This window comes from Odocoileus virginianus, chromosome 1 (assembly GCF_023699985.2).
Source record: "Odocoileus virginianus isolate 20LAN1187 ecotype Illinois chromosome 1, Ovbor_1.2, whole genome shotgun sequence".
In the NCBI taxonomy this organism is placed as follows: Eukaryota; Metazoa; Chordata; class Mammalia; order Artiodactyla; family Cervidae; genus Odocoileus; species Odocoileus virginianus.
In genome coordinates, this window is record NC_069674.1 from 52,851,566 (window position 1) to 52,874,132 (window position 22,567).

Below are 22,567 nucleotides of genomic sequence, written 5' to 3' on the forward strand. Positions count from 1 at the left end.
TGACTTTTCATAGTGAGATGCCATCTGACTGCCTTCTTTTTGTCTTAGCAGTTTTCCACCTTTAGGGCTCTGGTATACAGTCTCTCCTTTGCTATTATGAGGGCAACAAATGGTCAGGGCTCAGAACCATTGCTCTAGAGTCAGACTGACCTGGTTTTGAATTTGGGGAGCTACTTAATCTCCTTGTTCCTTGATTTTTGAGCTGCAAAATGAGAATGATAGTTTCAATCTCATGATATTGTTGTAAGAATTACATGAGGTAAACTTGTAAGGCAATTGGCCTGACTGTGATCATGATCAGTCGATCAGTCACTCAGTCATGTCCGACTCTTTGCAACCCCATGGACTGTAGCCTGCCGGGCTCCTCTGTCCATGGGGTTCCCCAAGCAGGAATGCTAAAGTGGGTTGCCATTCCCTTTTCCAGGGGATCTTCCCAACACAGGGATCGAACCTGTGTCTCTTATGTCTCCTGCATTAGCAGGCCGGGTCTTTACCACTAGTGCCACCTGGCGTATTGGCAAGCATTCAATAAAGTTGAAATGATTTTTATATGATGGTGCTGATTGTCATGCTAAGCCAAAACAGATATTGCACAGAGTTATTTTCTTCCTTCTAAAACATAGGAATCTACGTTTGATCAGGCAGTATCAGAACTGGTGCCGAATGAACAAGTCAAAAAGCCCTGTGGGGCAGAACACGTACTAGTCTGTCTCAGTGCTGTCCCTCTAGTATCTGGTAGCATAGGGCCTGCTATAGAATAAGAAGAAAAGTAGTGTACATTCAGTGAACATTTAGTTTGTATCAGTCTATTTGAAGTGTTTTACATGTATTAACTCCTTTTCTTTCAAAGAATAGTTGGTTAGGCTTTATTATTATCCCCATTTATAGATGAACTAAAATCCAGAGAATTTAACCATCCAACTCAAGGTTATACATTTCAACTGACCAAGAAGAATTCTAGTAGTCAAGTACCAGATTTCCACTGCTTTTCAATAACTACTCATTGGGTGCATGAGAGAAGGAAGGGAAGGGGAAAAGGAAGAAATCCTGTATCTTAACGCCTTGTATTTGAGGTTGGTTGAATATGCTGTACAACTGGGTTCTGCCACCACTTTAGCAAAGGGCATCAGTCCTGAATGATTGACCTTGAGGAGAAGCATAATATACTCTTTATTGCTTGGAGTTTCTGGAAGGTAGCAGTAGAGGAGGGGTACGTGAATCCCCACCCCCAGCAAATAGATCGCTAACAGAGTAGTGCTGGTTATGGACAGTTTGCAGCTTATGGGCAGGTTGGTTTTCCAGAATGTGTAATCTTACTTTTTGAAACTCAGCATGCTTCACAAGAAAGTAGCTAAGTTATTTTTTTTTATTATTTTTATTTTTATTTCCATTTATTTTTATTAGTTGGAGGCTAATTACTTTACATCATTGCAGTGGTTTTTGTCATACATTGAAATGAATTAGCCATGGATTTACATGTATTCCCCATCCCGGTCCCCCCTCCCACCTCCCTCTCCACCCGATCCCTTGGGTCTTCCCAGTGCACCAGGCCCGAGCACTTGTCTCATGCACCCAACCTGGGCTGGTGATCTGTTTCACCCTAGATAATATACATGTTTCGATGCTGTTCTCTTGAAACATCCCACCCTCGCCTTCTCCCAGAGTCCACAAGTCTGTTCTATACATCTGAGTCTCTTTTTATGTCTTGCATATAGGGTTATCATTGCCATCTTTCTAAATTCCATATATATGTGTTAGTATACTGTAATGGTCTTTATCTTTCTGGCTTACTTCACTCTGTATAATGGGCTCCAGTTTCATCCATCTCATTAGAACTGATTCAAATGAATTCTTTTTAATGGCTGAGTAATATTCCATGGTGTATATGTACCACAGCTTCCTCATCCATTCGTCTGCTGATGGGCATCTGGGTTGCTTCCATGTCTTGGCTATTATAAACAGTGCTGCGATGAACATTGGGGTGCATGTGTCTCTTTCAGATCTGGTTTCCTTGGTGTGTATGCCCAGAAGTGGGATTGCTGGGTCATATGGCAGTTCTATTTCCAGCTTTTTAAGAAATCTCCACACTGTTTTCCATAGTGGCTGTACTAATTTGCATTCCCACCAACAGTGTAAGAGGGTTCAAAGTAGCTAAGTTATGCAATAGAGTAGCCGGAACAGTTACAGGGTCTAGAGCCTGGAGAGGCCCTGGGGGCTGGGTGGAGAAAGGCTTCAACGACAGGAAGCCAATAGTGAGGAGTTAGAATGGCCGCAAGTCTTACTGTTCTTAAGAAGTTTACTATTTTTGAAAAATCCCTATGGTTTAATTAGTAAGATTTTTATATCATTGGAGGACATAGCATGTGTCTGTGTTAGAGTGCAGACATTTTTCAAGACCTATTTCTCTCTATGTAGTCTGAGATAAAATATATTTAAGATGAATTAAGCAAACCCATTCAACTGTATTTGTTATGCCTGTCTCCTTTTTATCATAGGAATTAAGCAAATAAATTATATTGTATTTGGCCAGTACCTCTTTCTTGTTGTTGTTGTTTAGTCACTCAGGCGTGCCCAACTCTTTGCGACCCCGTAGACTGTAGCCCACCAGGTTCTTCAGACCATGGGATTCTCCATGCAGGAATACTGGAGTGGGTTATTAGAATTGAGTTTATTTCCCAGTTTTCTCCTTCTACAATAACACTCTGTCTCTGAAATTTAGCTTCATTTTCCCTCACCGAGAAGCATAGTCCTTTGAATAATCAAAATAATGTCCACAAAGTCCCTGTCCTTTACTTATAGCAAAGCCCTGTTCATCCTCATTTCAAACTTTGCCCTTCATCAATGTCTAACCTTAGAAAACTTATCCAGCTCACTGGTGCCTCAGTGTTCTGATTTCTCTAGTGGGGGTAGTATCTTCCTTATAAGGTTGATTGCATATTCAATGAGATAAAGGGCACCAACTCTGAATATAATTCATGGAACATACTAAGCATTCAGTAAGTGGTATTTATGCTAAATATTATTTAAAACAATACAGGTTTACCGTTTCATGTAGACAGAGTAAATTATGCAGGTGAGAAGGTTATTGTAGGAAGATACTCCAGCAACTGTGGGAAGTAACAACGGATTGTGTGGTTTGAAGAAAGAAGACAGACACTATAAAATTAGATATAAGAGAAACAATTGTGCAGTAGTTATAGTCGTGTAGTATAGGATCAAAAGAGCTTTCCACCTCTTCATAATTTCTTCCAGCTGAATAAATGTACAGCTGAATATAGCAGTTGATATTCATAATAAGGACTTCTTTGAGTCATCAGGAAAAGATTAAATTATATGAAGCGCACTCCATTTAAGAAGGCAGTGGGGTTGGAACACAATTTAGAAAGGTTTTTCTTCAAAATAGTGCCTTTCTTTTCTTTTCTTTCTTTCTTTCTTTTTTTTTTTTTTACTGATGGCTCTGCAACCCTCAGTCTATGTAAAAATCCCTGATGTCCCATATGAACATGGAAAGTAGTGGAAATCCAGCTAGATCTCAGTAGTTCTGGAGTAAGAATGGAGGTGCCATTAGCAGGACATGCTTTTCAGATGATGTAGTATTCTGGAGGATTTATATCCTCTGACACCTCTCACAGAACAGCTAAGCCAGAGGGAAGAAGGGGTGAAGTGACCCTTACTAGGCTGACAGTGCCAGCCTGGATCTAAAAGCACGTTACTCTGGACTTAAGCAGGACTTCAGAGCCTTTTGGCTCTTCACTGACAGTCAGGGTTGCCCGTGACCCTTTCATCCTTGCTCTGCCTTGGAGGCAGTATTGTATAGTGGTTAAGAGCATGAGCTTTGAGATCTACCAGTTAGGGGTTTAGGGATGCTCTTGACTGTAATTGAAACCCAGCTCAGACTGGCTTAACCAATAGGGCAATGTATGGGTCCATATAACTGGAAGTCCAGAGGATTCAGGGTTGTCTGTCCAGTGGCTTCCATTCTGTTTCCCAGTGTGACTCAGTGGTTTTGCCTTCCTCTGTGTTTCAGTCTCATCTTCAGGCTGGTAATGGTGAGATGTCCACAGCAATGCTGGGCTCGTGACATCTGGAGGCTTGAGTTCCTCAGGAAGCATCCAGCAGACTTTTCCTTACATCTCTTTGGCCCATATGGGAGCATCTACTCATTTTGGAAGCAATCTCTGATGCTGGAGGAGTGTTAAATATTGAATGGCTTAGTCCAGGTGCCTGAATCAGTCATTGCCAAGAGGGATGGAATTATCATGATTGGTTTAGACAAATCAGATTTACCTCTAGAACTGAGTTGGACCACCTAAATCACAACAGTTGCTACACTGTTGGGGGATAGGTATTGAGGATAACACAGTATTCTTTCTAGATTCACCAGGACTTGTTCCCAAGTTTCAGCTCTTTCATTTACTAGCTGTAGGCCTCAGGCTAACATTTGTAGGGCCTAAGGGAAGAATACAAATGAAGGCTCACATATCATATGTCAAAACATTTTTAAAAGTTATAAATCAAGCCAGCTTCTTCTACCTTGACAAATTCCCTTTTGTAATGATGTGGGAAGTCATGCTTGAATTTGAATTCTTGGATACTTCAGAGTTCTGCCCTAGAACATGGTTACATAAGGAGAGTAGGCCCTAGGCTTGCTGTGTCCATAGCCTCCCTGCTTCTCTCCTGCACTGAGAGTGTCGACATGCCAGCCCACAGTCCATGCTGTTTCTTTCCCGTGCAGGAGGCCACCCCTTGTCTTTTTGGGCCTAGGTGTGTGGGCATGTGACACCTGCTATATAGTCAGTCCTGGGAAAGGATTTGGGAAAGAAGCCTTAGAGGTGAACTTAGGGAAGTTTGCACAGAGAATTCTGAGCTAATCAGAAAATGTCCAGAAGAAGAAACACATGACTCTTGGTTGATACATACCCTTGACCTTACTGTACCTTTGGAGAGAAGTATAGAAAGGAAGGGCTTCCCAGGTGGTGCTAGTGGTAAAGAACCCATCTGTCAATGCAGGACATGTAAGAGATGAGGGTTTGATCCCTGGGTCAGCAGGGCATGGCAACCCTCTCCAGTATTCTTGCCTAGAGAATCCCATGGACAGAGGAACGGGGAGGGCTACAGTTCATAGACTCGCAAAGAGTCCGACATGACTGAAGCAACTTAGCACGCATGCACACTCATAGAAAAGAAAGCCCCATTCTGACCTTTCAAAACTCAGGACCCAGGGTAAAGGCTCATCTTCCTGGTATAAAGGCAATTCTGATGAGCTATGAGACCACAGGCAAGTGACAATTTGTCTCCTCAAACATCATTTTATCTTTAAAAATTGGATAGTGGTGCCTTTGGATATAATGGGAAGGAACATAAAATACACAACAGCACAGCTTTGACTGTCAGGAAACTTCTGTTTCTGATGAAATAAGGTAGAGGTTCAAGACTGCAACTGCCCTCCATAATTTTTCAGGTAAAATTTTCCACATAAAATCTACTGCTGAGCAGATGATTTGTTCAAACTTCAAAGAAAGTCAATTTACTAAACCAGAAAGAAATTTTCGATAAATTAGTCCCCTTCTTTTTTTCTACTTCAAAGTATTTCCTTCTTGTCCCGCCTCTATCCAAGGCAGTCTGATTAAGTTACTCTTGATTTTCCGAGACTTTATTTCAGCAGAATCATCCCCTTAGTGATAATTAATAGATTCCCATGACATTCAAATTAAAAAGCCATAGAAAACTTTCAGTGGTGAAAAAACACCTCCGTGTGGTGTAGCAACTGGATGTTGACAAGGCAGTATCTGAATGGGGCTCCAGCTAACATAAGGTGAGATTCACAGGGGACTGTAAGAAAAATCTTTTATTCTATTTTAACAGAGCCATTACTGATAAACAGTTGCTTATTTGGTATATGCCCAGTAGTGGGATTGCTAGGTTGTATGGTAGTTTTATTCCTACTTTTTAAAGGAATTTCCATACTGTTCCTGGTGGCTCAGATGGCGACGAATCTGCCTGCAATGCAGGAGACCTGGGTTCGATCCTTGGGTTGGGAAGATCCCCTGGAGAAGGAAATGGCAACCCACTCTAGTATTCTTGCCTGGAAAATCTCATGGACAGAGGAGCCTGAAAGGCTTTAGTCCATGGGGTTGCGGAGTTGGACACGACTAAGTGACCATCACTTTCACTTTCATACTGTTCTCCTTAGTCATTGTATCAGTTTGCACTCCCACCAACAGTGTAACAGGGTATCCTTTTCTCCACACCCTCTCCAGCATTTGTTATTGGCTTTTTGATGATGGCCGTTCTGACTGGTGTGAGATAATACCTCATTGTAGTTTTGATTTGCATTTCTCTAATAGTGAGTAATGTTGAGCGTCTTTTCATGTGTTTATTAGCCATCTGTATGTCTTCTTTGGAGAAATGTCTGTTTAGGTCTTCTGCCCACTTTTTGATTGGGTTGTTTGTTTTTATGACCTTGAGCTGTACAAACAAGTCACACTGTTAATTGGTAGGGAGACATAAGTAGGATTGAGACTTGGTTTCCATGGTACATGGTGAGAGAATGTGTGTGTGTTAGCTCCTAAGAGGGAGCCCTACGTCCACTCCAGAACTATTTTAAAGCTAGTCTTTTGGGAGATAGATTAGGATTTATCCTTTTGTCCTCTTCTCTGGCTTCTGTGGGCCTCTTCAGAAGTTGTTTACACAGAGGGTCATCTTTCTGGAAAACCCATGGAACACACTGATTAATGAGTCACAAAAGTAATTAGCTTTGTAATTCTGAGAGTCATTGGCAAGAGGCCACATATTTTCCTAAGGTACAAGAAGAAAGTCAGAAATGAAATAAATTAGCCTATGCTTGCTCAGAGGAGTTTTTATCTCCATAAAACTATTCTTATTGATGCACTTTGAGAAATGGGTGGAAAGGCAGATTTCAGGACTTTTTTCTGGCTTGCCCTGAGGCTAAGATTTTAAGGCTTTCTCTTGACCAAAGACTAAGAATTCATGAATGTTGGCTAATGTTACTGTTTTAATAAGCCCTTCTATTATAGTTAACCAATGAAAGATGTTGTGATACTCATTTCCATATATTACGAGATCTGATGTTTTCTGAAACTTAGTTGTTGATGGAATAAGATGTAATTTTTATACTTAAAATGTTTCATAGAATATACAGAAAATATGTGTCTTAGGAAAATCTTTTACATTTTTTTTTAGCAAGCTGATAATTTCAAACTCAAAATCATTTTGTCTGGAAATGTGGATGATTTATCTGTGGAAAAGCCCAGATGAAGATACCTCTGAAAAGAGTATCATTTAAAGACCCTAATATCTTGATTTAGAGTTTAAAAATACAATTTGTTTTATTTGACAACTTTTGGCCAATGCTCTTAAAATATCCCTTCCATAAATTACCCAATCATTTTTCCAAGTAGTTGCCATTTATAGATCAATAAAAGTCCAAAGAGGTTAAGTAAGTTGTCAAAATAACTTACCAAATCACAGAATCAGAAGATTCAAGGCTTTTAGTTTCTTGTCTTTTGCTCTAAGACAGTTAGCTGGTTCTCCCCTGAGCTCAGCGCAAGATAATTTAAATGGGCTTCCAGGTGTACTCTGTAAAAGGGACAGTTGTCTGGCCTGGATGGATCTGTGCTTTTTATTTTTCTGATTCGTATTTGTTATAGAAAATTTCCGGTTTTGGCTAAACTGTTTATGTCACTCTTTATCTAAGAAGGAATGTAAAACTCAGCTGAAGAATGGGTGGATGGAACACATCTGTAAAGTTAATTTTCTGAATGAGAGAAAAAATGAAACATAAACTTCTTTTACCTTTTGAAAACTTAGCTCTCAGAACATTATGTCAGTGCACCTGTTTATTCATTTGATTCATAAGTTTCTTCCTTGAGAACACCTCACATCAGTGTATACTTAGATTTGCCCTTAAGGTTCTAGTTCAGTTTAAGAATTTCTAGAATTAGCTTACCATTTTGGAGAAAGTATTCAAATTAACTATCCTGCACCCATTTATCTTTGTGAAAAACCCTTCTGTTCATGTAGGCTAGACTAAGTAACAAGAAGCCAAGGCTTGTAGCTAATTGTCTAGAACATAGGATTAGAAATCCAATTCTGACAGAAGCCAAATGAGTTACACTGAATTTGGCACAGGGTGTAAAAGAAACTGGCCTCTGTTAATGACATGTTCCTGTTCGTAAACAGGTGTTTGCCCAAGGGGAGTATACTTGCACTTCTTTGCAAATGTTATGGAAGAGTGGTTCACTGGAATAGGTGAACATTTCTCAATTTCACACCCTGAATATATTATGGCAGTTCTTTTAGTGCTGTGAGTTCAGTGTGCTTTCGCTGGCAGCCGAAGAGATGGGATTCCAGAAACTGTAGCCCCCTCCTTACTTACTGTTTCTGTGTTGCACTGAAAGGCTGTTGTCCCGGTTCTTAATTAAAATGCTCTTCAACCCAGTGTCTTTGAAAGACAGCTTTTGTGAAGTGTGTCAAGCACTCAGGCTTTTTTTCTTTTTTTACCATGGGTTTTTTTAGCAGCAGTGGAAATGAAGTTAGGGGATCGAGAGAATAGTCATTAAAAAGGCCTTATTGCTGATTGCTGAGGGGGAAAGAAGAGGAGAAATGTTAAAGAAGAAAAAACAAACTCTTTTCTTAGCAAGATCCCTCTTCCTCTTACTATATTGGCTCTTTAAAAACTAGCCAGAATCTCACAGTGTTATTTGATCAGTTTGTATAACCATCAAGTGTTATTTAGTTCATCATTTTGAAAGTTTCTCTAGAGTATGGTTCTCAATGATGGGAGGGAATTTTGATTCCTTTCCCACCCCCAACCTCGAGAAACTGGGCAGATTTTTGATTGTCACATGGGGAGAAAGGGATGGTGCTCTTGGCATCTAGTGCATAGAGGCCAGGGATGCTGCTAAGCTTCCTTCAGTGTGCAGGACCATCCACCACAGAAGCACAGACCCATGATGTCAATAAAGCTGATGATGAGAAATGCTGCTCTAGATGAAAGAACTGGCCTATCTCTGTAAATTCATAGCCAGTTTTTGCAAGCAAATATTCAAAAATATCCCAGTCCAGATAGTGAAGGCATTGAACTGTTTTTTTTTTTTTTTTTTTTCCCTCCAGCACTGCATTCCTTCCTGACACTGCAAGATGTTCCAAGCTCATCTTGTATATTTCCTACCCTAACCTAGAATCAGTTTTTCCTCCAAGGAGCCCATGTTCTTTTATTGGAGAGTGTTAATAGTAGTATTAGAAAATCAAGTCTGAGTGTTAAGTGTGCTCATTGGTTCTGGGGTTTTTAACTCAATAAACTTGTTTTATTCATGGAATAAATTTTTCAACCTTGGTCTTGACCATATATATGAGTGTACTTTAAAAAATACTTTTCAAAAAAAAAACTTTTGGTGTTTGAACTTATGTAGAACATTCAAATTACTCAGTTCAGTTCAGTTGCTCAGTCGTGTCCGACTCTTTGCAACCCATGAACTGCAGCATGCCAGGCCTCCCTGTCCATCACCAACTCCTGGAGTTTACCCAAACCCATGTCCATTGAGTCGGTGATGCCATCCAACCATCTTATCCTCTGTTGTCCCCTTCTCCTCCTGCCCTCAATCTTTCCCAGAATCAGGGTCTTTTCCAATGAGTCAGCTCTTTGCATCAGGTGGCCAAAGTATTGGAGTTTCAGCTTCAACATCAGTCCTTCCAGTGAACACCTAGGACTGATCTCCTTTAGGATGGACTGGTTGGATCTCCTGACAGTCCAAGGGACTCTCAACAGTCTTCTCCAACACCACAGTTCAAAAGCATTAATTCTTCGGCACTCAGCTTTCTTTATAGTCCAACTCTCACATCCGTACATGACTACTGGAAAAACCATAGCTTTGACTCAACGGACCTTTGTGGCGAAGTAATATCTCTGCTTTTTAATATGCTGTCTAGCTTGGTCATAACTTTCCTTCCAAGGAGTAAGTGTCTTTTAATTTCATGGTTGCAGTCACCATCTGCAGTGATTTTGAAGCCCAGAAAAATAAAGTCAGCCACTGTTTCCACTGTTTCTTCATCTATTTGCCATGAAGTGATGGGACCAGATGCCATGATCTTAGTTTTCTGAATGTTGAACTTTAAGCCAACTTTTTCACTCTCCTCTTTCACTTTCATCAAGAGGCTCTTTAGTTCTTCTTTGCTTTCTGCTGTAAGGGTGGTGTCATCTGCATATCGGAGGTTATTAATATTTCTTCCGGCAAATTAGTCAGGAAATATTGAAATTTGAAATGGCATTTTTATAAAAACCTCTAATAATGTGATTTGTAAAATGTTTTTCCTTTTATAACATAATGATGGCATTTGAGACTACTGTTGCTTTAAGTCAACTTTGTTATTGAATGCTTACCACAGAATAGTTTTATTTCATAGCCTCTTACAGCTGGAAGGTGTTTGGTCCTATCCTGTCTACATACAATTTGTTCTGAAGTGTGTGAGAATCTGCCTAATGGTAAACCTTGGTATAAGATTTCTATTATGATTAAGTTAGATTTATTTGATAGTCTTTATTTTTTTATTAGTCAGTGTTCATATCTTTGTGGAAATTTAAGGTTTAAATACTCCTAACATGATTTCCAAAATTTCCTGGCTTTACCTTTAACTGCTTGTTTATTTAAAAAAGCTGTTTTCTGTACTCATATTGATCTATATAACTTGTCAGAGTTTTCTCTTTAAGTGTCATCACTGACTTTGAAAACATTTCACATACAGGTAAAACAGAGCAATGGAATTAAAAAAAAATTATTTTTACTTAAATGTTTATTTCGTACGTATTGAGAGAACTCTGAGATTTTTGTTGTTGTTGTTCAGTTGCCAAGCCATGTCCTACTCTTCACAACCCCATAGAATGCAGCACACCAGGCTTCCCTGTCCTTCACTATCTACCAGAGTTTGCTCAAACTCATGTCCATTGAGTCAGTGATGCCATCCAACCGTCTCATCCTTTGCTGCCTTCTCCTTTTGCCTTCAATCTTTCTCAGCATCTGGGTCTTTTCCAATGAGTTGGCTCTTCACATCAGGGGGCCAAACTATTGGAATTTCAGTTTCAGCATCAGTCCTTCCAATGAATCTTCAAGATTGGGTCGCCATTCCCTCCTCCATGGGATCTTCCCAACCCAGGGATTGAACCTGGATCTCCTATATTGAGAGAGATTCTTTACCATCTGAACCACCAGGCAATTAATTTAGAGAGATTTATTTAAACCCAAGTTTTATGATTTATCACACTTAAGTATGCATATAAAGAAAATATAAACCACACAAATTGTTTAAGGTATTTGAAAATTTTTTTTACATTCAGAGTCTGTTTGGGATCACTTTTAAACTTAAGAGTTGTCAGTATCTGTATTTTTCCAAATAATATTGTCCTCAGTGTTATCAGAAGTTTTGTTGATGTAGCATTATTAAAGAATGATTTGAAATGAAATTCACATAATATAAAATTAACCATTTTAAAGTGAACAATTCATTGGAATCTTAGTATGTTCAGAGTGGTTTAATCATCATTGCTCTCTAATGCCTCCAGATTTCTGTCACTCCATACCTATTAAGGCATTTCTCCCATTTTACCTTCCCCATTGCTCCTGGTAAACCACTAATCTGAGTTCTGTCTCTATGGATTTATCTATTCTGGATATTTTATATAAAAATGATTGTACAATATGTGACATTTTGTGTCTGGCTTCTTTCACTTAGCATAATATTTTGGATGTTCATCCACACTGCAGCATGTGCTAGTACTTTGTACCTTTTTATGAGTAATATTCTATTGTATAGGTATGTCAGTTTGTTTATGCATTCATTTGTTAATGAACACTTAGGTTGTTTTAACCTTTTGGCTATTCTGAATAGTACTTCTGTGAACAGATAAGTATATGTACTTGTTTCAGGACCTGTTTTCAGTTCTTTGGCGCATTTATCTAGGTGTGGGTTTATGGGGTCATATGGTAATTCTATGTTTAGCTTTTGAGGAACCATCAGACTGTTTTCCACAGTAGTGGAATGATTTTTTAAAAAATATTTTTAACTTTATGTCTGTTATCTAAATCAAAATTCTCTATTTGAAAGCATACTCTCTTCAGTGCTTTGATTTTGTTATTAAAAAGTAAATTATTCTTTAACATATCCACTGCTTTTTCCAAAACTACTTAAAAAATCTTTGGATAATTCCCATGTTCCTCTCAGGAGAGTTTGTAAGACTCTCAGAAAAAGATTGAAGGCTTTTAATTTCTTGTCTTCTGCTCTAAGACAATTAGGTTGCTCTCCCCTGAGCTTACTGTAAGCCAATTTAATTGTTCAGACACAGAATCTGCTTTCCATATGACTTAATAAAAACAAAAACAAGCAAGAATTATACTGGGTGTTCAATGACCTTTTATATATTTAAGAAGACAGTAAATGTTTTGTTTACTCTGAATAGGGAAAAAAGAGATCAGCATTTTAAGATATATCCATGAAATAAAATGTTAAGGTTTTTCTTCTTTGCAATGTTTGCTAGAATTTTGAAGATTTGCTAAAAAGATATTCTTTTGCATTGGACTCTTATAACTTCATATAGTACATGTTTTTTACCAAGTGGATTCAGAAATAGTATTTGCATTCCATGGTCTTTATTATTGGCAACTAATAGTTTATATTGTTTTCTAAGCACTTCATTTATAAGAGCTTTTTATTTTCAAAGACACAGAAAGGAAGCCACAGATCCTATGTTAGCTCTCTCATATCCTTAAATGAGTCAGAACAGTACTGGTTTATTACAGATGCTTGTTAAATACTTGCTGAATTGAATTGATGGTAAACTCTCCAGACAAGAGACTTTAGGAATGCAGGAAGTGTGTCTGTCTGGTTCATGGGAATACTGCCAGCACCTAACACTGTCTCTTCCACATAATAAATATTTATTGGATGAGTGAGCAAATGGACTCTAATGTATAACATAAATGTTTTCTACATGCTGATGAAGGAAAATTTTCTGAAGTTAATTCTTCCTATATTAAAGGTCATTTTAATTTTATTTTTCTATTTGGTGTTTTTATGGTGTTCAAACATGAAGTTATATAGTTTTTCCTTGGGGTACATACACTGGGTTAATTGTTAGCTAATAAAAGTTTATCTAAGTTTAAAATGTTAACTCTAGTTTGATTACACAGGAACATTTTATTGGGATTAATACTCGGTTATTTGTTTGCTTCTCTTATTGAGAAATGCTTTTATTCTATTAAATAAAATATTCCAAATTTATATCCATAATTGTGGCTTTTATATCCAAAAGGTGTTTTACATTTACATTTGAAGTCAATCAGATCTTTTCTTGAAGTCATTTCCTTGATTATGGAAATATGTAAAGTTTTTTGACAAGAAAGAGAATGTCATTGTAGGAAATGAAGTAATGTATGTAGTTTCTCATAGGGCACCGGGAGATGGCACATAGTAAGTTTAACTCCAGGTTGCCGCAATTATTGGGTAACAGAAATATCTCCTGTGGATGGCTACCCTTATCTGAAAACCCTGGGGGATGACAGTAAAAGTTATTACAGTATATTGACTTGGAAAATTGAAATAGTTCAGTTTGAAATTGTGAAAGCTTAGAGTACTGTTTACATTATTTCTGGCAGTGACAGGAAAGTGATGTTGAGTTCTTCTTGTCTTTAACTAAACATTAGAAGAAAATCTGTGCTTAAGCATATACGTATGGAAAAACATTTAAAGATTCTGAGTGAGTTCTTTAAAACCTGTCCCACACAAATGGAGATACTGCTTGGAACAAGTCAGAATGAGGTTACCCAGGGGAAAAGTGAAAAGACACGCCCGAAATGGCAGCTCTTCTGGCGCAACGGAATTACTCTCTGGATTGGGTTCACGAAACACCCATGAAGCCCATGCTCTGTCCACTTTCTAAAAAATATTTTTAAAATTAGGAACACCTAAAATCTGAGTAACTAGATCAACTACAAACTCATCTTGCATTTAAACCTTTTGGGGATTTAGAGCTACAAGGGCAAGCCAAGAGCAAATGGGAGATAGTAGGGTGTATGCTTATGTGTGATGATCAAAATAGAAGACCTGGGCCAACCCCAGGCCTAGAGATCTTGAAGATCTGCATAAGGAGTAATGGATTTGTAGTTTGTCAGATTTGTAGTTTGCCAAGATTTCATAAAGGGAGTGGTGTGCCCAGGGCTTCCCTTGTGTTTAGCCATCTCTGGCCAAAGGATTGAGACTATGTTTTTTGACGGAACAGTCTATCAATTAATTAACAAAACCAAACTGAACTGGTTGCTTAGAGTCATATAGACCAAAACACAGATGCGCAAAGGCTTAGATGTTCAACCAATAGTGCTGGCATTGTATATTTAGAAGTGAAATAGCAAAGGGAATTTCTAGATTAACTGTCTACTGGCTTGTAGTAGATCCAGTTTCAGTTCGGGAACTTGTGAAAGAAAAAAAATAGTTGTGTTGTTTGGAGCAGTGGGCGAAATGGGTTCCAAAGTATTTGCTTGTTATAATGATTCTTTCCAGTTCTAAAAATTCTGAGACTCTAGACTGAGTTTACAAAGTGTTTCTGGGATGTGCTCTCACCATTGCTCTTAATCTTTTATTTTTATTTGAAGTAAAGTTAATCAAATTCTTTGATGCTGGAACAAGCTTCAGCTGGTAAAATGGGGCTATTGCAACCAGATATAAACAAAAATAAAATAATGATTTTCAAGTATTTTAGGCTTTTAAACTATTCTGTTAGCTAAACCAGAAGAGACTAAATTATAGAATGAGACCCATCAAATATTATATAAATGTAAAGATGTTCAGTTCACTTTTAGAGAGATCAGGCTTAAAAATTCTATCACCCTGTAGACCTAGCCCTCTCTGAAATTCTACGAGTTGACATTTTTATTTAATATGGGTATGTGAAAACTTTTATTTTTAAATTGCTTGTTGTTCAATATGTTGACAAATCTTCTGGTATAATATTCTCAAGTATTTTTAGATGTGCTAATGTTTAAATATGCTTCATGCTTTTAAATGATATTTCTGTGTTTTTTAAATGAAAATTGTATTCTATATATGATACATCCAAACTTGTATAATGTCTTATGGGACTCAGTCTATAAATGGGATTATCTGCTTTGGCTGATAGAATTGCTTATAAATCTAAAATAATTGAAAACATGCCTTCAGCTTTGTTCACTGAACCACAGACATCATCAGAAAAACTAGGTCAAGATAAAAGAATGAGCCTCATGAAAATGAGAGAACTCTTCTTTAGATAGCCTAGGGTAATGTAAAAAGAAAAGAAGTGTAAATTTGGAAGACTGAGCTTTATTTGCTGCTTTTCACTTACTCTTTGACTCAGTTTCCTCTTCTGTAAAATGGGAATATGTTTCTTTAACCGTAGATGGAATGGGAATAATAAATATGTAATAGATATTTCTTTATTTCAAAACAACTTCTTTATAATTCTGTAGAGGTTTTTTTTTTTTTTTCTTGGTGGAGGAGGGGGTCAGGGTAGGGAGGAATAGTTTTCTTGAAGTTCATTTTTCCCCGAGAAATTTTAAAGGTCTCCATTTAGATGATCTGATTATAAAAGTATAATAACATCTGTTTTGTCATTTTTTTCCAATTGAAATAAGGACGTATTAATATCTTTCAGATTGTTCTGATAGATTGTGAATGTGGAGTGCTGGTGTTTTCATTCTCAGTTTTTATATATTTAATAATAGTTAATATTATAAAGCATATTCACCTGTTCTTGTTTAATTTTATTTAATTCTTATAATGAGCCTGTTACATAGCTATTATGAATGTATTTTACAAGTGAGGAAACTGAGGCTTAGAAATTTATTCTGACTATTGCTTTCCTTGCCAGTCCAAGCTGCTACTGATGGTATGTGTCAGTTGGTCAGAATTTATAATTTTTAGTCATGTGCTCCCTTAGAACTGAAAAAACATGGCTCTTCCATAATAGCTAGAGCTTTGGTTTCTTCATTATTTGGTGGCATCTCTATGGAGAGATGGAGATCCGTGATTATTGCCTGTAATTTTGCTTCAGAGATAATAGTATTGGTACTAGAAAGGCTAAATCTGTGTGGAAAAGACAAGTATGAATAGTTCAGCTTTCTTCAACTTTGCTTTGGCTCTGTCTTTTCATTCTTTCTGGAGTTATTTCTCCACTGATCTCCAATAGCATATTGTGCACCTATCGACCTGGGGAGTTCCTCTTTCAGTGTCCTATCTTTTTGCCTTTTCATACTGCTCATGGGGTTCTCAAGGCAAGAATACTGAAGTGGTTTGCTATTCCCTTCTCCAGTGGGCCAACTTTTGTCAGAACTCTTCACCATGACCTGCCCGTCTTAGGTGGCCCTACACAGCATGGCTCATAGTTTCATTGACTTAGACAAGGCTGTGGTCCATGTGATCAGATTGGTTAGATTTCTGTGATTGTGGTTTTCATTCTGTCTTCCCTCTGATAGAGAAGGATAAGAGGCTTATGGAAGCTTCCTGATGGGAGAGACTGACTGAGGGGGAAACTGGGTTTTGTTCTGATGGGCAGGGCCATGCTCAGTAAATCTTTAATCCAATTTTCTGTTGATGGACAGGGCTATGTTCCCTCCCTGTTACTTGACCTGAGGCCAAACTATGGTGGAGGTAATAAAGATAATGGCAACCTCCTTCCAAAGGTCCCATGCACACACTGCTGCACTCAGTGCCCCCAATCCTACAGCAGGCCACCACCAATTCACGCCTCTGCCAGAGACTCCTGGACACTCACAGGCAAGTCTGGGTCAGGCTCTCATGGGGTCACTGCTCCTTTCTCCTGGGTCCTGGTGTGTACAAGGTTTTATTTGTGCCCTCCATGAGTCTGTTTCCCCAGTCCTGTGTAAGTTTTGGTGTCTCTATGGTGGAGTTAATGGCAACCTCGTCCAAGAGGGCTTATGCCACACCCAAGTCTACTGCACCCAGAGCCCCTGCCCCTGCAGCAGTCCACTGCTGACCTGTACCCTGCAGGAGACACTCAAACACATTTCTGGCTCAGTCTCTGTGGGGTCTCTGGGTCCTGGTGTGCCCAAGGTTTGTTTGAGCCCTCTGAGCGTCTCTGGTGGGTATGGGGTTTGATTCTAAATGTGATTACGCCCCTCCTACCATCTTGCTGGGGCTTCTCCTTTGCCCTTGGATGAGGGATATCTTCTAAAAGTTGCTCTGGTGCCACACAGCTGCTGCTCCTAGTGTCCTGCTGGGGCAGCTAAGCTGGGATTTGACTTCAGGACATCTGATTCCAATTTCATGGCTCGTGGACTAAAGGATGCCACCTCTGCTTGACATCAGAGACTTTAACAGCTTTCTGACTTTGCATTACAAGGCTTAGCCCCTGGAATTGCTCTTACCTTTGTTATAAAGAGAACAGTCGAGTGGAAGCGATGTCCATGGCGAAGTCTGGGGTAAGTGTGCAGGTCTCCTGTGCTCTCTGAGCTGACCCTTCTCCTGTGGTCCCCAAGTTGGCCTCCAATATGCTGCTGGAGATCAGTGAAGAAATAACTCCAGAAAGAATGAAGAGACGGAGCCAAACAAAAACAACCCCCAGTTGTGGATGTGACTGGTGATGGAAGTAAAGTCTGATGCTGTAAAGAGCAATATTGCATAGGAACCTGGAATGTTAGGTCCATGAATCAAGGCAAATTGGAAGTGGTCAAACAGGAAATGGCAAGAGTGAACATCGACATTCTAGGAATCAGTGAACTAAAATGGAATGGAATGGGTGAATTTAACTCAGATGACTATTATATCTACTACTTTGGGCAAGAATCCCTTAGAAGAAATGAAGTAGCCCTCAGAGACAACAAAAGAGTCCAAAATGCAGTACTTGGATGCAGTCTCAAAAACAACAGAGAGCTCTGTTTATTTCCAAGGCAAACCAAGTCTGTGTAATCCAAGTAATCCAAGTCTATGCCCTAACCAGTAATGTTGAAGAAAGTGAAGTTCAGTCGTTCCATGAAGATCTACAAGACCTTCTAGAACTAACACCCAAAAAAGATGTCCTTTTCATTATAGGGGACTGGAACACAAAAGTAGGGAGTCAAGAAATACGTAGAGTAACAGGCAAATTTGGCCTTGGAGTACAGAATGAAGCAGGGCAAAAGCTAATAGAGTTTTGCCAACAGAATGCACTGGTCATAGCAAACACCCTCTTCCAACAAAACAAGAGAAGACTCTACACATGGACATCACCAGATGGTCAATACTGAAATCAGATTGATTATATTTGCAGCCAAAGATGGAGAAGCTCTATACAGTCAGCAAAAACAAGACTGGGAGCCGACTATGGCTCAGATTATCAACTCCTTATTGCCAAATTTAGACTTAAATTGAAGAAAGTAGGGGAAATCAGTAGACCATTCAGGTAGGACCTAAATCAAATCCCTTATAATTATACAGTGGAGGGGACAAATAGATTCAAGGGATTAGATCTGATAGACAGAGTGCCTGAAGAACTATGGTCGGAGGTTCATGACATTTTACAAGAGGCAGTGATCAAGACCCTAAGGAAAAGATCCCTAAGAAAAAGAAATGCAAAAAAGGCAAAATGGTTGTCTGAGGAGGGCTTAAAAGTAGCTGTGAAAGAAGAGAAATGAAAGGCAAAGGAGAATAGGAAAGATATATGCATTTGAATGCAGAGTTCCAAATAATAGCAGAGAGAGATAAGAAAGGCTTCCTCAGTGATCAAAGCAAAGAAATAGAGGAAAACAATAGAATGGGAAAGACTAGAGATCTCTTCATGAAAATTAGAGATACCAAGGGAACATTTCATGCAAAGATGGGCTCAATAAAGGGCAAAGATGGGCTCAATAAAGGACACAAATTGTATGGACCTAAAAGAAGTGGAAGATATTAAGAAGAGGTGGCAAAAATACACAGAAGAACTATACAAAAAAGATCTTCATGACCCAGATAACCACGATGGTGTGATCACTCACCTAGAGCCAGACATCCTGTAATGTGAAGTCAAGTGGGCCTTAGGAAGCATCACTATGAACAAAGCTAGTGGAGGTGCTGGAATTCCAGTTGAGCTATTTCAAATCCTAAGAGATGATGCTGTGAAAGTGCTACACTCAATATGCCAGCAAATTTGGAAACTCAGCAATGGCCACAGGACTAGAAAAGGTCAGTTTTCATTCCAATCCCAAAGAAAGGCAATGGCGAAGAATTCTCAAACTACTGCACAATTGCACTCATCTGAGATGCTAGTAAAGTAATGCTCAAAATTCTCCAAGCTAGGCTTCAACAGTATATGAACCATGAACTTCCAGATGCTTAAGCTGGATTTAGAAAAGGCAGAGGAACCAGATATCAAATTGCCAACATCTGCTGGATCATTGAAAAAGCAAGAGAGTTCCAGAAAAACCTGACCAAGCCTCCTGAGAAATCTGTATGCAGGTCAAGAAGCAACAGTTGGAACTGATCATGGAACAACAGACTGGTTCCAAATCAGGAAAGGAGTACATCAAGGCTGTGTATTGTCACCTTACTTATTTAACTTATATGCAGAGTACATCATGAGAAATGCTGGACTGGATGAAACACAACCTGGAATCAAGATTTCTGGGAGAAATATCAATAACCTCAGATATGCAGATGACACCACCCTTATGGCAGAAAGCAAAGAAGAACTAAAGAGCCTCTTGATGAATGTGAAAGAGGAGAGTGAAAAAGTTGGCTTAAAGCTCAACATTCAGAAAACTAAGATCATGGCATCTGGTCCCATTACTTCATGGCAAAGAGATGGGGAAACAATGGAATATAGAGACTTTCTTTTGGGGGGGGAACCAAAATCACTGAAGATAGTGACTGCAACCATGAAATTAGAAGACGCTTGCTCCTTGGAAGAAAAGTTTTGATCAACCTAGACAGCATATTAAAAAGCAGAGACATTACTTTGCCAACAAAGGTCCATCTAGTCAAAGCTATGCTTTTTCCAGTAGTCATGTATGGATGTGAGAGTTAGACTATAAAGAAAGCTGAGTGCTGAAGAATTGATGTTTTTGAACTGTGGTGTTGGAGAATACTCTTGAGAGTCCCTTGGACTGCAAGGAGATCTCACCAGTCCATCCTAAAAGAAATCTGTCCTGAATATTCATTTGAAGGACTGATGCTGAAGCTGAAACTCCAATACTTTGGCCACCTGATATGAAGAGCTGACTCGTTTGAAAAGACACTGGTGTTGGGAAAGATTGAAGGCAGGAGTAAAAGGGGATGACAGAGGATGAGATGGTTGGATGGCATCACTGACTCAATGGACATGAGTTTGAGTAAGCTCCAGGAGTTGGTAATGGAAAGGGAAACCTGGTGTGCTGCAGTCCATGGGTTCACAGAATCGGACAAAATTGAGGGACTGAACTGAACTGAACTTCTACCTTTTCCCGTCAATGCTTCCATCAGGCATTTTCATTTTATGATCCTTATGAAAACCATTCCCAGTGCAGTTCTCATAGTAGCTGGGTGTGGGAGGCTGGGGTGGAACACTGAACATGTGCACAGTGTACTTGCAGAGGAAGGTCAGCAAGGGAAACACGAATGCTATTACCCTACAATAAAAGTGCGTATGTACTCAGTCATGTCTGAACCTGTGGACTGTAGCCCACCAGTCTCCTCAGTCCATGGAATTTTCCAGGCAAGAATATGGAACAGGTTGCCATTTCCTACTCCAGAGGATATTCCCGATCCAGGGATCGAACCTGTGTCTCCTCGGTCTCCTGTATTGGCAGGCAGATTCTTTACCACTCTGCCACCTGGGAAGTACATCCTAAAAGTACTGCTGTTAATATAGTGAAAGATAGTTCTTTTTGGCTGTCATATTGAAAAGGTAAAATGAACACTCTCTAAATATTAATTTCAGTATACTCTTATTCCATCCAAAATGATGCTTTTAATTGCGAATCTCTTTCTGGGAGTTATCTGGGTTTGAACTCTGGCCCTCATTTACTAACTGTGTTCCTGAGCCGTTACCTTCCAACCCTATTTAAACTTCATTAGAGATCCAAGATCCTGTGTTAAATTTCGTTTGTATCTTCTTTGGGGCTGGACAAGATCATTAACTTCAGTTCATTGGTGCTTTTCTATTCCTGGTTTACACAAGTAAGGCTACCAATTCATCTGCATTATGTTTTGCACTGTGGCTTAGTTGTGTGACTCCCATTTTTTATTTTCAAATATCCTTCTTTATCACTGAACCAGTTGAACTGTGGAACAAACCCTTAGCCTACCTCCACTTTTTAAATTGTCTTATACCTACTCATACGCGATATAATGTGTTAATCTTCTGTCTTAACTTAAGGTTTATAATGGAATTTTCCTACATAAACAAAAGCATCTGGCTGGAGTGATGGTTTAAAAGCCAAATTCTTCGTTCAGAATTCATATCTTCTGTCTTCATTTTTGTTAATATATTGATCATTTATTATACTGACTGAAGACATTTTACTCATTTCTTTGAACTTATAACAGGCCACATGGGTGACAGAATCCATTATCAGCCTTTTGCCATCTAATTTGCATCAAATTATACCAATGTTATGTCTGTAGGAATTTGATAGAACTTTTAGCCATTTTGAGGTTTCTGACTTCAATTGATGCAGAGCAATAGCTGTGACATTATGATGCTACAGCCCTTTCTGCCATTCTGAACCGCTGTTATAGTTCTCTAAATTTTTGGATCACATTGAAAATTCTGTCCTAGACTAGACTCACCATGTTTAATCCCCAAAGCCAAACTTTTTCCAAATCTACTCATCTCTTATAGATCCTCAATTTAGGCCCAGCTACCAGGAAATCTGCTCTATATTCCATTGTTTTAGCAATGGAGAGTAATTCAATCAACAGAATGAAGTCTAGGAGATGTTGAGTTTAATCTGCTCAAAATATTAAGCTGAACTTTGATTTTGGGAGTTCTTTTGAAAATATGCGAACAAAGAACAAACACACATTGCACATAATATCGTGTCATCCTTAGGTGATAGAAATTACATTGGAAACCAGAACCAGCAATGGATAAATAGATACTGTTTGTGCTCAAAGATAATAAATGTTATGGATCTTTTAATGTGCAGAAATTACGTTGGAAACCAGAATCAGCAATGAATAAATAGATACCGTTTGTGCTCAAAGATAATAAATGTTATGGATCTTTTAATGTGCAGAAACTCTAATAGATTCTGTGTAGTCAGTATACCTAGGTATAACCAGGGTTGAAAAGAGAAAATGTGACAGCTTCTGTTAATGGGAGGGAGGAAGCAAATCAGTCCTGAGGCTGAAATCTAAATGTGTAATTACGTCATTGAAATGTCCAAATTTCGCTAAAGAATACATGGTCACCTTGGAAAAGATTTTGTTCATTACTTTGCTGATAATTGATCAGACCTCAGACATAATAGTCTGTTATCCAAGTGTTCAAGTGATTATTCATTCTTAGGGGAAAATGTAGCTACAGGAAGATAAGTGTGTTTTTTCACTCTGATGTTATAGAATATAG

At 38.8% G+C, this 22,567-nt stretch overlaps 1 protein-coding gene across 2 annotated transcripts in view; it reads left to right on the plus strand.

Annotated features, from left to right (window-relative positions):
- BBS9 (Bardet-Biedl syndrome 9) overlaps positions 1–22,567 on the plus strand; it is a 436,742-nt gene that overhangs the window by 293,910 nt on the left and 120,265 nt on the right. The window lies entirely within an intron of this gene.